Below are 14057 nucleotides of genomic sequence, written 5' to 3'. Positions count from 1 at the left end.
TCTCTCTCTCTCTCTCTCTCTCTCTCTCTCTCTCTCTCTCTCTCTCTGTTTCTCTGTCTCTCTCTCTCTTTCTCTCTCTCTGTCTCTCTCTCTGTCTCTCTGTCTCTCTCTGTCTCTCTCTGTCTCTCTCTGTTTCTCTGTCTCTCTCTTTCTCTCTCTCTCTTTCTCGTGTGTGAGAGAGAGAGAGAGAGTGTGTGCGTGTGTGTGTATGAGAGAGAGAGAGAGACAGAGAGAGAGAGAGAGAGAGAATTAGGTATTTTCTTCCAAATGTATGAACAGTACCCTAGTTCCAAGCAAGCAAACAGTTATGAATGCTCTCAGATAGGATCTGAAGCTAGTAGTACAGCTTTCCCCATTTTGCTGTAAACTACTATACCAACCCCCACTCTGCCAATGTATCCATCAATGCATTTGAAATTCTTTCCTTGTTCTGGTATTATTGAAAGTTTAGGAAATTGCTGCTGCATTGAAACTCTCCTGTTTAAAAACACAAGAATCTATGTTCCCAGGCCACAGTCACTCACATGAGAGCTATTTATTCCATCTACAAAGCTAAGTGTTTATGTACCAAATAGCAACTGTATCACTTATGATGACCAAATAGCAACTGTATCACTCATGATGATACAGGATGAAGTTTTCAGGATCACTTGTACAGTGACATCCTCTTTCAGCTCATTGTATTGTACCACAATGGACCACTTACCTGGTGTATCACATTTAGTAGTGTGTCAGGAAGGTAGGCATTGGGTTTAACACATGAAATAAGCTAGTGGATGAGGAAGACCAGAAACACTCCAAACCAGGGCTATATATACCAAAGGTGATCATGTGTGAGAACAAGAACAAGATATTTCATGTGGCCAGCTACTATGTAAACAACTCACAAAGCTCACTTCTGTCATAGCTACAGAATTAAGGTTTGTACTACTTCCCAGCTTACTAGCCTTTATGCACTCAATAGTAACTTTCTTTTTCTTAATAAAATCCAGTTCTCCCACTCTCCTTCTGTCCTTGGTTTAATTATTTGTTACAACACAAAAGATCCTGGAAATCTCAGCAGGTGCTTTCTGAACTTGGATCTATGTGTGTAACAGCAGGTGTGAAGCTGCCTCAGAGCCTGACTGACTTCATAAATTCTGGCAGAGCTTCCCAGTGATGCTGATGATAGAGACCTGAAGATACACTTGGCAAACCTTTGTTTCGTTGATACTCATTGCAAGTGACTATCACATGGAAAGTTATCTGAAACTTCTAAAACCTGGCATTTGGAACCTGTCCTGTAATGGTTATGCTTAATTATTGCATATAAAGAGTGGATTCTGTATGTTCCTCATGTATGTTCAAGGTTATGTACATTTTGAGAAAAGAAGTCAGTTCAAGAGCAACTCTTTTTTTACTTTGGGAAGGGTATTACTTTCATGAAAACCACCAGTAGCTTTAAGCAGAACACATCTGAAGCTGTTTCTATCTATCATGACCCTCCAGCAACAGTGCAATGAGAAAAATCAATGAAGTACATTACCCTGGATTATCTAGGTCAAAATCATATATTAAAACACCAGGTACTCTGTAGAATACAAGTTAATAAGCAACTTTCAAGTATATTGAAACTTTTCCAGCTGGGTCTCAGGTGTAAATATAGCACCATATTCACTTTTGAGAAAGACGTAAATATGAGTCATGACATAAAACTTAATCCTAGATTTGTATCTTTGACTGATGTGGGATTTGAATGTGGGCAGAGTCGTTGTGTTGGCATTCTGAAATAAATGGTAAACATTGCCTGGCATTAAAATGTTAACTTTCAAAAAGACAAGAAGCCTGGCGTGAGGTGTAGAATAAAAATATGATTTATCTTAAAGAGCTCTTCTTGCAATGATTGGAGGCTAGCAGCCTCTCTTGCTAGTCTTCTAGGCCACAAAGAGCCTGTGGTTTTTGGGATTCTCTTTGTTTATGATCTTTAGTTGTTTTTCCATTAGAATGAGTCTTTAAGATGCTCTTGTTCCATTCACTAGTCCTCAGAGTTTAAAAGCTCTTCAAATGCCACAAGTTCCCTACACCATCTCCCAGCTTCCCTAAGGAATGTGTAAGTGACAAGAAGCTTGGAACTACAGATGGCATAATTATATATTTTGTAGTTGATTAATCAGTACAAAACATTAATCACATTTTTGTATAACAATACATAATCAAATTCTTTATAGTTGAAATTAAGTTTCTTTTTGATAGGGAATGCATTCCTCTAGGGTACTGATGGCGTTTTCAGCATCTGTTAGGCTCTCATTCCACATCTGCATTTGACTTTTATCTGCTGTAGGGCTTAGTAAACTGTAGCTTAAAGGTTGCTTTATGTCTCTGCATGTACTTGGCAATAGAGGAATTTGTTGAGAGAGAAATATTTACACAAGTTATATGCTCCATATTTATATTTTCCAGGCCATAACTTGTTTATTTAAGGAAAACAATTAGATTTTGCCTTCCTTAAGTGTTAATCCACTGATATCAAATAAAAATTAGACATTAGACATTCAATCCTTCTGCAGAGTTCTTGAAATAAATACTTCATCTTGCAATTACATTTATTTAATTATGAGCCAAAATTTTAATGTATAATACATAAATATTTTATAGTAAAAATGCCTAATTTCTTGAATACTTTAAAATATTTATGCACAGATCGATATTTGAGCACACATATATATTTACAGTTAGTTAAATAATAATTAAAATGTGTATGAAAGCATACACAATCTTTATGTTGCCATTTTCTGTTACTATGGATCAGAAGCATTGTAATTCTTACTTTCAAATCATGTAACTGTTAAGTATTAACTGTTAGGTATGTTCTAATTTACATGTATTTCTGTTATGAAACGTCTAAACAGAATTTTAAAAAGTTAGGTATACACTCTGATCAAGTTTGTAACAATAGTTTAGCACTATTCACAAACAGAAATATAAATTAGGCCGAATTTTCAAAGTAACATGGGAATAATAATGTTGCTGTTTAGTATCTCCATGTGTGTGTTAACAATTGCACCATGGTTGCATAGCTGTTTGAACTCAAACAGAAATCCACATGAAGCCATGCCTCAGAACAAAAATACTGATGCTCGTATATGAATATATTTTACATGACACGTGTATCACATGTGGCATAAAAACATATATGAAAATATCCCAGATATTATTTAAGCTACATGCTTAGATTGACTTTGCATCATTCAGCCAAGGATAAGGAGGAGTCAGGTAAGTATAATGAGACTATTGAATAGACAAGGGAAGCATTCTTGATAGCTTGAGAGAAGTATCATGGGATTCATCAATTGTTTACACAGAAACTGGGAATACCTGACCCATTTATCTCTCAATGGCTCCTGTGTTTGGTTGCGGGGGAGGGGTGTGCATGACTTTTTAATAGAATATTTGTGTACTTTGCAGTTAGTGATATTTGCATCTAATTTTAAACACACCTAACTTATGTGAATCTTCTTTTTTATGTGTTGCCTCTTAGGTGGTTTGTTCTCAATGATACTTTTCATCCTGAAGATCTGTATGTTTTGCAACTGATTTCCTTACTAAAGGCTGATGGAAAATGCAGCACACCTATTTACCTGTTGCAGGCAGTCTCCCAGCAGCCTGCAGCCTGTTTGATGCCCGATGACATGAGTACCAAGCTTCCACCTTATTTCCCATTCAGTAAGTACCAGTCTGCATGAGAAAGGTAAGCAGTGCAAACTTGATAAGCCTACCCTTTGAACAAAGACTGTGTTAGTCTGAGTTAGGCACTAGGATGTGACAGGCCCCATGAAAAAACATTAAGGCTCTGAAAAGTGGTATACAAATAAAATGATTGATGCCCTGTCAATAGGGACTCAAGGAAGAGGATCAAACAGAGCTGCTTCTTTTGAAGTATAGATGCAGGTATGAGCAAAGGTGTTGTATTCTACTTTTCTATCTATCGTAAACCCCAAAGCCTTATTCCAACAAGAATGGCACCTGGTATCTGAACACAGCAGAACACTATTTCTTAGCAGTAGACACATTCCAAGGACAAACATAAAAGCTGGATTTGTGAAAATCCATTCATGAGGCATTTATTGTAAATTTTTCCATCACTGGGATGGTGTGGGCTGGAAGGCTTATAGGTTTTCCAGCTTGTCTCTTTTTGCCTTCCTTTTTCAAAGACTTCTGAACTTTCCTTTTAAATAGATTATCCATCCTAAGGACATTTGGATTGAAAACTATTAAGATAATCTAGCAAATTGCTAGATATAAATGAGCATATGCAATAAATTGCATTTATTTAGTGTGTGTATAATTGGAAAATGTAAAAAATAAATTGATATACTATAATGCTCCAAAAGTTGAACATTAATCTTTTGAAATAGAAAATCAGAAAGCATCTTATGGACAAATTTATAAATCATAAGTGGAAAATATATTTGATGAAATGAATTCATAGCTCCTACATATAGGAAAAGGCAATGTTAAAATAGGCAAACTTCAACAAAACACTCACAGGTTCAGTAACAAAATCCCATTTAGTTTTAAAATTATATTTTAAATTATTTGGTCGAAAGCAAAGTTCAATAAGAAATAAGCTCTAAGCGAAAACAAAAAAAGTGACAACACTTTCAGATATCCAGACCTTATAAAGTACAGGGAGGAAACTTTAAAGAGCCAGACATAGAATCAGTTTCCCAGAGACATACATTAGTGATCAGTTAAGCTCCTAGATAGTAGAGGAGGGAGAATATAGTATAAACAGACTGCAAGGACCATTACATTTTTATACTATAAAAACTTATTTGGATGTCTACCTCGTATTGTTCTTTGTTTAAATTTGCTTAAAATTTCATATCTCTATATTATAAAGGAAAATGAAAAAGAATCTAGAAAAGATTTGAAAGACTTTGGGAACCATGGCATAAAAATTAATCTCCTAACTGTAGCTAGACAAATGTCAGCCAAATAGATAAGAGCTACCATTCTATAGAAGACTGTTTTATTAGCATGCACATGGCCAAAAGACAATCTTAAGTACCACAGAAACACACGAACTAAAACCATAAGGATCATTGCATGAGAATATATAAAATGGGAAAAAGATACATATTCAAACTGTTATTAAGCAAACAAAAAAAAAAGATGCCACCCAAAGTGGAATAAAAATAGTGCCTTTCTCTGAAATAAAGCCCATAATAAATAAACTATATGTTTGTGTAGTCCTGGTAAGTGTGACTATTAGCACAGAGTCGTTGACAAATTCCTTTGCCTGATTTTTATTATGAAGTGATTTTTTTATACCTGAGACCACATCCTGTCACTTGTACCTATGAATTTTATAAAAAGTCCTCACATGTGTATATGATCACAGAAGGACACATTTGAGAATTTTCATACCAGTAGCATTTATATTAACAACAGCAACATATACCCATTGAGATACTGCATTTGTCTTTAAAGGAAAATGATAAAAACATTATCTTATATGCATCAAGTATAATATTCTAAAACAATGAAAGTAAATGAACCAAAGCTACATGCAATTCATCAGGATAGAGCATCACCACCCATGTCTCTCCTTATTACCATGCATGTCCTTGTGCTCATTCATCTATCATGAATATCATGTGTTTATCTCTTTGTGTGCATGGATTACTATATCTTGTGTATAGGAACTTCAGTTCGAAAGCAACCCTTGTCTATAGCTACAACATCACAAATCAAAGCAGTTTCTTGCTGATCAGTTTTATCCTCAATTTCTAGTGAGGATCTCCATAAGTAATCCTGGACTCGGCCTCTGTTTTTTTCTGTTGCTGCTCCTAGGACCTCAAAGCACATTCTTTCATAATTGTGAGTCAGCACTATTGCTAAAGAGAAGACCTAAACCCTATATTACTTCTGTTTCCCTATGTTAACCTTGTCTTCAATAAACCCTGTCTTTTAATAAGTGTCTTATGGATGTCAGATTGGCTGTTTGACCCTCCCCCAAAACATTTCAACTTTATCAAATTCTTGGAGTCCTCTCTTAAAGAAGAACTCCAAACCATTTGCTGTTTTATAAATTCCAAAAAAATGAACAAAGATAACATTTCCCAAACTTCCCAACAGGTACTTCTGGCCATCACTATTCCTTCACATAGTCAAATACTCATTCATTCACTCAGTGGTTCACACCAGAGAAATGAACTCAAAAGTGGGGCATGTGGACAATAACCCATGAGAGAAGTTTAACAGAAGCTTGTCCTAACTTAAGGATGAAAGATATTCATACTGACTTAAGTGCAAATTTTAAAAGTATGGCAGTAAACAGAGCATTCTTGTTTCTGAACAGGTAATAAGCATATTGCTTCCTGAGAAAGTCAACTGCAGGTTGCAAAAATGATCAGATATAACACAATTTATTCACAAGTAAATAAACTCTGAACTAGAAAGCTACTCACAGAACATTTACTGAAATGGCCCAAAATCGAGCTTGAACGTGAAACCCTTACAGCCAGGTCTTCATCAACATTTTGGAGAATCCTATAAAATAGATGGGAGTTTACTGAGATGGAGCAACTTTTGATACAAAGATAGGATTTTGTCCTTTTCTGTTGAACAATCGTATATATATATGTGCACACACACACAAAAGGATACTAATATAGGAGGATAAACTCCATCAGAAGTTTCCAATGAGGAAAATATTCTCGGCATTAGGGAAAATAGGGGTCATGTGGGAAAAAGAGTATCTGAGCACAATGCAGCATTCACACTGTCCAGTTTAATGATGCTATATATTTAGGAACTCATAAAGCCAAAATGTCTATCAAAGCTTTTGTATAAATATATTTTCTTATCTTTGACATATATGAATATCTTTCCTTTCTTTAGAAATGAAACTTCCATTACATCCATTTTTTCCTTTGTTTTACATTACTTCAAGAATAAAGATGACAGTGATATGAGTTTATATGTTGTCTGATGGAGGTAGGAAAGAAGATATGGTCTTAGTTTCCATCTTCTGTACGGTGAAAATAAATAACTATTATACCATCATGTTTACATATGAGAGGTAACTGTTGAATAATCCTTAAGACTATAGAAAAGTAAATAGGCATTGCATTGGCCTAATTTAGAGAAAGAAAAGGAAGAGGAGGAAGAGGAGAAGGAAGACAGGAAGAAGAAATAAAGAAAAAATGAAATTAGTCTTTCTTAGTGCCTATAAAGATGTGTCTCCAGAACCATTCACAGACAACAGGAATGAGTGAATTCTCTAAGCCCCTATGTAAACCAATGACTGCCTGCATATAGCCCGCATTAGTTCTTTCAGTATGTCAAATAATCTTAATTTATGTCTAACTAAAACTACACTAGTTCTATTAACAAAAGTTTTATTCTATGTGTTTTAGGAAATAATAACAAGAAACATGTGTGTACTTGTTCTGTGAACACAGATTTTCTCTCTGCTTTTTTTCCTTTGCTTACAAGGGTTCTTAAATCCTGAAGAATCTATGGTAAGAAATACTTAAATGAATAAACATGGAGATGGCCTGGCTGTCACTCAAGAGGTTGAGGCAAGATTTCTGTACCTTAAAAATTATCACAAAGAATGAAAAAAATAATCAAAGTAATATGCTTTCTTTTTATTAGTCTTTGTTACAATGATTTCAGCCATGAAACTAGCATTGGAATAGGGAAAGAACTAATAAAACATTTTTCTCCTGTGCTGCTATTGTAAGGGGAAAATGTTTGAATTTCTTTTTTTTTATAAAGGAATTATATTGTAGTTAGGCTACATAAAAGTCACAAAAGACTTTTATTTTGTTTATAAGCCATAAACCTAGATTGGGCAAATTATATGCTATGCTCACCTATATCCTAGCCATAAACCCTTTGTTAATTGCTGTTTGGGTCTCTCTTGGGTTGCTTTTGCTCCATCAGTCTGTCTTCAGGATGCATTTCTCTAAGTCACATGCTTCTGATTCATCCCATTTATTGGAGAACGCCTCTCTCTGTCTTCTTTATACCTCTCCTTGTGGTATCTCTTGAGAATCCTTACTTAATTTTCAGGTCGTGCCTTTCTTTCTCTACTGCTCATTCAGAGGCTCTAGCCTTTTATTAAGAAATATCTTCAAATTGGGGAGCATTATTTACACAACAAAGGCCAAACTGTGTTCATGAGAATTCACTTGTCAGGAGGCAACTAGATCTTGGAGTTCAGAATTTATCATTTGTACAGAAAGCAGCAGACTTATCCTCAACACTTTTTTTCTTATGTTGAAATATACTAAATGACAGATTTGTGTTCTTTTTAATTTGTGTTTGGAACATGCGCTATATTTTCCAGAAATAATATGGGCAATCAATGTATACTTATGGCTATGCTTCTTCCAGATGCAGGGAGGAATGTTCAGAATGGACACCGCCGCTTCATGCCACCTCTAAAGAGAAAAATTACTACACTTATTGCTTGGGTTTTGCACTTAGTATTTTAAAGTCCTCCAGGTGGAGTACAGACTGTGAAGAAAGGTGTGGAATTTCTCATTGATACAGATTAGATTCTTCACAAATTTACCATATCAAGAATCCCAGATAAAGTGTTACATTGCTATACCTGAAGATCATGAAAAAATATGCTGGGGTATCCCCCAAACCCTCATAGACTGCACACTATTACAAGAATAAGAAGTACATAAAGGTATCAACACTGGGAAAATGATACAATCAAGATACTCAGACTACAGCGGACTACAGAAGACACACAGTCCGTAAATTCTCAAGAGCCTCCCATTAGTCAAGGCAAAACTGAAACTTGATATTTATCTAGCCCCTGAAGCTGCCACAAGGACTCCTCATAGAAGAGGACATGTCCAGCCTGTGTCTCAAAAGCACTGGGGATTTGGTCCTACAGTAGCATCTGGAAGCCTGTGGGGCAGGAAACAAAGTCCTGATGCCACATATCTTCAGAATGGAAATGCAATTGCTGAGGAAACCATTCTCATTAAAGTGTATATTAACCATATATATATATATATATGAATAAATTTCAATTTTTTCTATCAAATACACAATTGATACTTCTTAGATGTTTCATAGGCATTTTGAATTCAGTCTACCCCAACTGAATTACCAGTTATTCTTTAGACCACCACTCTGACATTACCATCACTCCACACATTAAGCCATCTTTCAAAGACATGAGATCCTAAATCAGGAGCAATCCCAAATTCCCACCCTTCCCTCCTTCTCTTTCTCTCCATTGAACTTGCTGATGTGTATTTTCCCCAATTCTTCTAACACTGATTCATATTGTTCAGTCCCAGTGAAATCCCCATTATTTATTTCTTTATATAATTGATTATGTATGTGTACATGTGCTGTGTGTTTCCCATGCATTTCAGTGTACAGCTACATTTGGTCAGGTCCACACAAGTAGGCAATGGAGCAGTACTTTTCTTCTTCTATTGCTATTCACTTTAGTCCTCTGAGACAGTCTTTCTGGACTAGAAGCTTACCGGTTTCATCCACAGATTCATTTGTCTTTTGTGTTTCAAGGCCAGTGTTATATCTGGCTTTTTATACAGGGGCTTAGCCATTTAAATTTAACTTCTTGCAATTCTAGCACTATTACCAACAGAGCTATCTCCCCGGCCCAGTGTCAGTTCTGATGTATACAACTGTCTACTTCATATCTTGGTTTTCTCATTTCTCCTAAATTGTACCTTCCCACAAAGTAATCTCAGACCTTGGATGAATATGAAATTTAATTTTTACAGTATATTTCTTGGATACAGAAGATGCAGACTTTCATAATTCAGGGATGGTGGTTCAGATGTAGGGAGTTGAAGTTCAACATCATACAGTTAGAAGCATAGGAAGAACAAGGGCTACCCAAGACTGAATACATATACAATGCAGAGTGCCTGTGATGCTACCAAATAACTGTTTTAAATCTGGACTGATTTTCTGTTGGAGTCTTAGTTGATGCAACTTTTCTTTCAGAATTCTGAGCAGACATGCTTTCCTACCAATTATCCTTTAATGTACAGAGCCCCCTCCACAGCACTGAGGACTGTCTTGATGTTGTTGCTTATTTACATTTATATGTGCCTTCATTGCTAGACCAAAAGGTTTATGAGAGTAGACCTCTGGCTTTTTGCACACAAAATTCTCCAGAAAAAAAGAAAAAAGAAAAGAAAAAAAAACACCAAAATACAATAGATATTAGATGAATATTTGTTGAATAAAGAGATCAATGAAAAGGCACACAAATAAATGGGTCTAGGATTTTATATTGTGGTTTGAGATCTAATCACTGTTTGCATATGCAGATATTTAAAATACAGGGGAAAGTGATGCATATCTTAAACACTTTTGATCCTAGTGTTTCAGGTAGGAGGTATTCAACTCATGTGGATGGTAATGAGGGAATAACCATGGAGATATGATAGGCTCACAGTAGAGTGGAATCTTGTTAATTTCAGGCACAATATTGATGACAATTTCAATATAGTGTCATGGCTAACCTTATACCTGAAGAGTAACAAAGAGTTGCATTCAAAACAAACAAAAGGTCGAGGAGAAGTCCAACTACACTGTGAAGAGAGGTGGAGGATCCAACAGCCAGGGTGTTAGAGCAGGGAGCTCAAAGTCTATAATTGCTGTGTAGGATGAATAGGGGCTGGTTTTGTTGGACAGAAAAATGCTTTCTTTGCTATGGCTGGGACAATTGGTCAGCAGTGTTTTAAGAGGGAGAAGACACCTTCAACAGCATTCATTTTTGTTAACATGTTCCTTATATTGGCTTCATCTCTAGTCCCAGAGTATCCGTCTCACTGAGAAAAACTTCATAGAAGGAACACACACCTTCACACACACACGCACACACACACACACACAAACACAGTCTTTTTACTAATAATAGTATCAAATCTCTAAGGTTGTACAAGGACAAGGTACTATGGATACAGAGTACCTCCATGATCCATGAGCAAAGTAGGAGGAAGACATAGAAGAAAGGGAAATTTGGTAGTAGGTAAAGGGGCATAGGAGGCAGGGGGATTTGATCAATGAACATTATACAAAATGGTAAAATTGCTAAAGAATAAATAAAATTTATAAAATGCACATTGTCAAAGTAATCCTTCTATTTATGAATAGAAAGGGGACAGCACAGATCTTGTTCCTCTTGGGTCCTTGTGCTGCAGCTGCTGTTTCTCATTTTCTTGCTTGGGTCTTGGCCATTTGCTAGTAAATTTAGTTTGACAGATGTTGAGAACTGGGAAATTAGGAAATGAAGTAATCCAGCAGAGAGTCCATCAAACCAGCATGTGAGGTGCTGATGATTTTAATCATCATTCTAAAGATTTTATAAAAATTCCAATTTAGTCTAATGATGATAAGTTCCAGTTGCACTAAATAACAAAGAAAGTTAAGTAAACTGTTTTAAGAACTAGAGAAAAAAATCTGAAAACTAATAAATCTTCATTAAACAACCTAGAATGTAGTAATAAAGTACATAAAATGGTTTCTTAATTAGGACCTTAGCTTTTCACTTGGGTTATTTGAAATAATAATTATTACTTTCAGATCTTTTGAATTATTTTAAAAATATTTAAAGAGTTAACATTTTATTTAGATTTTATCCTCCAGCTATTCAAATAGACAATTATCTTAAGAACTATTTTTCTAAGCATTATAATCTACATTATGTTTTAATAGTGAATTAATATAGAATAAAATTCATATACATTACAATTATATTTAAATGTTCTTTAATTTGAAGGTATTAAGAACTTGGAAATTTGAAATATAAGAATGATTATATAATGTACTATTCAAGTGTAAATTTTTAAACTAATTGAATAATGTTTAATTTAGAATTAATCCTCCTTAAACATTAACTCTTACTTGGTTCAATTTTTTTTTTTTAGGAAACTGTGTGATAAAAACTATTCTCACATTATTAGCTCCTGTATTTATGATTCTCATGAAGAGACCTGGACAAGAGCTTCATGAAGCTCTAACGTACAGAGTTTTAATGATTAAGTACTGAGAAAGGGAAGAAGATAATGTATCCCCTATACAATTCATTAAAGCCACAAATTTGAAACATACTACAGCTAATCTAAAAAAAGTCAGAGAGAGGGTTACATAACTTTAAAAGCCCCAATTACTCTCATAGTGAAAAGTGTTGACAAACAAGATAGAAATAATTAAAAAAGACTAGTACAGATATCATGTTAGAATATTATGAAATTTCATGAACGAGATATTAGAAATTGTAAAGGCAGAAATGGCAACATGTTGATTGTCAGCTGTGTTGAGGGGAACTAGGAATAAGGGATGGGGCTGGGGCTGTGAACTCATTGATAAAGAAGAGAGAAAGAGAGCCACTGAGTGGAACTGGGCTTTAGAAAGAGAACTTCAGGCTCATTCGAACATGAGAAATGGTCTTTTTGTGTCATAAAGGTCATGCCTGAAACTGCTGTAACAACTGACTTGGGGTTCAGAGGAAAGCTTAATATTTTTATTTAATTACAATTTTATGTGAGTGCTAGTGGTTGGCTTGGTATGTGAAGACATCTCCTGACAAGCCTGGCAACCTAAGTTTGATGCCCAAGTTAGACTGTTAGAGGAGACAGTGGTTCTTCACCTGATGTCCCCTGATATCCTCTTTCACACTACGACATATGTGTGTTCCTCACCTGATGTCCCCTGACATCCTCTTTTACTGTGTGTCATGTGTGTGCATGAACATGTTCAATAAAAATTAAAAATTATATAAAAAATGGATGTTATCTAGAGCCTTCAGTATGAGCACTGAAAGCCCTTAGTGTGCTTAGGATCAGTACGAACTAGACAAGCAGAAGGGAATAAGCAGGCCTTTATATACTGATAATGACCTACGAGGGGAAGGCCAAAGAGTCTTTCCGTTCATGTGCCCTCCGTCTCTGTGTGGAAGGTTTCTCATGCAGCTGTATAGCTGGGCTCCTTCTGAAATGACAATTTTAAGTCTGCATTTGATCAAACATAAGCCAGACTAGAAAATATCTTCAGAGACAGGAGAATATAGTAGTGAAGTTCTTAGTATTATAACTGAGTCTGAGCACAGCTCATATTTGGCATCTGGAACATTTTGGAAAAAGAGATGATTCTAGCTTCTCTGATATAACTTAGGTCAGTCAGGAACAGAGGTTGCAGATGGGGGTGAGAGACAGAGGATGCCCATCAGTCTGGGGAAAGCAGTGGTTGTGAGTTTGAGTTGGGATGCCAAATCTTTTAAGTTCAGATTCCATTTTAGAGAACCTGACCTAAGTTTAAACTGAGGTAAACTCACAGGCTGATACCTAGCATTAGTTTCCAAATTACCCACCTCCCAACAAAATCCAAGCATAGCTCCAGTCTCTAGGCTAATCCCCAGCAAGACTAACATTTCCAGGTTACACCCTCAGCAAGACCAGTGTCTCCAGCTTATTCACCCAACAAACCTGTACGCCCAGGACACAAACTTACCCCCTGCCTAATGACCACCAGTGCAGAGGAGAGCAGAAATTCAGTTTATGATATGACTCCTAGCACCAGCCAACTGTGTTAAAGGCCATAGTAGCTTTCCAGTTAGAGGCTCGCTCACATACTCCCTGCTTGATATAAAGCCTTGCCTTGATATATATTTGAAGCTACCCCAACACCAAAACTGTCCTGCATGACAACAGTGTCTGGGGGGAGGGGATGAGCTAGCTTGAGTAGAATAAAGACCCTGTTGTGAGTTTTATAAGATTGGCTTCTGTCTGGTTTGTGGGGATCACTAACATTTACCTGGTATTACAGGAATTCAGATCAGGCCAGGGAGAAGAGAATCCAAGAAGACACTTTCTGAGGACTTCCAGTGTCATTGGGATTCAAACACTCCCCATTGTTGATGCAAAGTAAAACTATAACTTTAGTGAGACAGAGAGAGAGAGAGAGAGAGAGAGAGAGAGGAAGAATAGGAGGAGGAGGGAAGAGAGGAGAGGAGAGGAGAGGGGAGAGAGGGAAGAGAGGGGGGAGAGGAGAGGAGAGGG

At 36.1% G+C, this 14057-nt stretch overlaps 1 pseudogene; it reads left to right on the top strand.

Moving 5' to 3' along the window:
- The first annotated feature begins 8348 nt into the window (after positions 1–8348).
- Positions 8349–8945, top strand: LOC114627164 (annotated as a pseudogene).
- Positions 8946–14057: the final 5112 nt, after the last annotated feature.

This window comes from Grammomys surdaster, unplaced genomic scaffold, assembly GCF_004785775.1.
Source record: "Grammomys surdaster isolate TR1022 unplaced genomic scaffold, NIH_TR_1.0 243, whole genome shotgun sequence".
NCBI classification, from domain to species: domain Eukaryota; kingdom Metazoa; phylum Chordata; class Mammalia; order Rodentia; family Muridae; genus Grammomys; species Grammomys surdaster.
Note: the sequence above shows the minus strand (reverse complement) of the source record. Positions and strands in the feature narration are given on the sequence as shown.